Source organism: Spermophilus citellus (assembly GCF_964194105.1).
Source record: "Spermophilus citellus genome assembly, chromosome: 1".
Taxonomy (NCBI): Eukaryota; Metazoa; Chordata; class Mammalia; order Rodentia; family Sciuridae; genus Spermophilus; species Spermophilus citellus.
Window position 1 is genome coordinate 198,761,686 of NC_138182.1, and position 2,452 is coordinate 198,764,137.

The 2,452-nt window shown below is 38.1% G+C and overlaps 1 pseudogene across 1 annotated transcript; it reads left to right on the forward strand.

Moving 5' to 3' along the window:
* Positions 1 to 247: 247 nt before the first annotated feature.
* On the forward strand, positions 248 to 1,114 carry LOC308645694 (RWD domain-containing protein 2B-like; annotated as a pseudogene). Its single transcript has one exon. The product of its transcript is annotated as an RWD domain-containing protein 2B-like (transcript).
* The last annotated feature ends 1,338 nt before the right edge of the window (positions 1,115 to 2,452 follow it).

The window sequence follows — 2,452 nt, forward strand, 5'->3', positions numbered from 1 at the left end:
GGATCTGAGGTAACCCTGAAGCCAGGAAACCGGGGCTTACAGCAGTGATGGAGCCAGGGCTCTAGATGTGTATCCTGATCCTCAGAGTAAGTAGCACCAGGAAGACATGAGGGTCAAAGCTTTACATACAATAGCTGCTTGATAAACTTTTACCAAAGATGGACAAGAATGATGTGAGGACACCACTGATTTAAATGATGATGGTTGATTTCACAAAAGAAAATCTTTTTAAGAAGAAACTTACAAAATGATTGTGATAGAGCAATCAGAGGCCCAGCTCTCTTAGTTAGACCTGCTGGCCAGTATTTTTCCTGGGGATAATGAGCTCATAGTGAATGACCAACTGGCTTTAGCAGAACTGAAAGATTGTATTGGAAAGAAGACTATGGAGGGGCTATCTTCAAAAGTTTACTATACCATCAACATGAACCTAGACATATCTGAGAAATCAATGGAGATATTTTCTGTGGCCTGCATTCTTCCCTTTAAGTACTCTGAAGTTCTGTCTGAAATTACTGCCAGATCAGTATTATTAAGTAGAACCCAGCAGACCCAACTGAACACAGATCTGACCACATTCCTGCAGGAGAATTGTGGAGGAGATGTCTGTATATTGAATGCCACAGAATGAGTTAGAGAACAGGCTGTCAGCAGAGATGCCCCATCTTCTCCCACCACAGAAAGTATAGTCCAGCTAGTTGATCCCATTCTTACAAGACTTTGGATCTATAGCCATAACATCTATAACAGATGCAAAAGAAAGAATAGTCTAGAGTGGGCCAAGGAGCTTTCCCTGTCTGGGTTTAGCATGCCTGGAAAACCTGGTGTTGTTTATGTGGAAGGTCCACAAAGTGTCTGGGAGGAATTCTGGTCCAGACTCAGAAAATTAAACTGGAAGAGAATCTTAATTTGCCATCAAGAAGACATTCCTTTTGATGGTACAGATGATGAAATGGAAAGACAAAGGAGATTTTCCATTTTTGAAGAAAAAGTGTTCAGTGTTAATGGAGCCAGAGGAAACCACACGGATTTTGGTCATATGTATCAGTTCTTAAATACCAAAGGATGTGGGGATGTTTTCCAGATGTTTTTTTTGGTGTTAGAAGGACAGTAACTAAGGAGAAAAGTGGTTGAAAGTATTTTGTCACTGTTAACTTTTTGGTTTTTTTTCACTCTTTCTTGAGAGATGAAGTAGTTTTAAGTACAGTGGCACACACCTATATTCCCAGTGACTCAGGAAGCTGAGGTAGGAGGATCACAAGTTCCAGGCTAAAAACTAAAAAAAGGGTTAGGAGTGTAGCTCTGTGTTGGAGCACTTGCCTGTGTTCAATCCCCAGTACCACAAAAATAATTAATCAATTTTAAGAAAAGAAAGATTAATTTTATTTTAGTTCTATTCTTGAATATTAGGGTAAAAATAAAGCAAGAAAAAGAAGTGTAGTTGATAAAAATGTCATGATTTAAAGAACTGAGTTTCAATTTTTAATCTTTAAGTTATCAACAGAAATTTCTTGACATAAAAATTACCCGTGCGGACAGATCTTAAATATAAAGATGACTAAACACAGATGGGAATAAATAAATGATTAAAAAGAAAGAAATTACTTATATAATGTTGGTGGCACAACTTGCCGGCCATTCCCAACACCCTCTTTTCCTTTACCTGCCATCAATAAAGAAGTTGGGAAAGCTTAACTGCTCACCTTCACAGCCTCTGTTGCAGCTACAGGTACCCTTGGGACACATTTTCAGGGTTTCTGGGAAAGATTTGCTTCCCAATAGAAGTGATAAAAGTGGCTAAGCCATCTTTTCCCCTATTTTTGAAATAAATAGTGAAGTTATGGAAGAAACTGGAGTGGTCCTTTCAAACGTGAGAAAGGAAAGATCATGGGAACCAAACAGATACCAGTGCTCATCATGTTGGACTGCAGATCCAATATCATCCTCTGACTATCTGTAGATATTTTATTATGAAATAAAACCAGCTTTATTTAAATTTCAAAAAAAAAAAAAAAAGAAAGAAGGAAAGTGGCATGGAAGTAGTGGTATGTTAGGATCTAGATTTGCTTGTAGACATTTTTGGAGAGGAGCAAGCAACATTAACCGAAGGCAAGCACACTCTATTTGTAAATAGGTGTATAAGCTTGGAAAAAATTTCAACACCTCCATAGTTGGGTTTTAGATTAACTAACATTAACACCTGACTCATCAGATTGTTTGGAGGATTAAATGAACCAATGTGGAGAAAGTGCTGAGCCCATGAGAAGGAGAGCTGCAGTTATGGCTCCTGGTTTCCAGTGTCAGTGAGGCAATGGATAGGAGTTCTCTTAATTAAGGTAGGAAATATATAAGATAGGCAGCTTTTGAAGATGACCATGGTTATATATCTTGGGATGTATGATATTGAAATTACCAGTAGAAATCTGGTTGGAAGAACTTTGGTAAGAGTGTA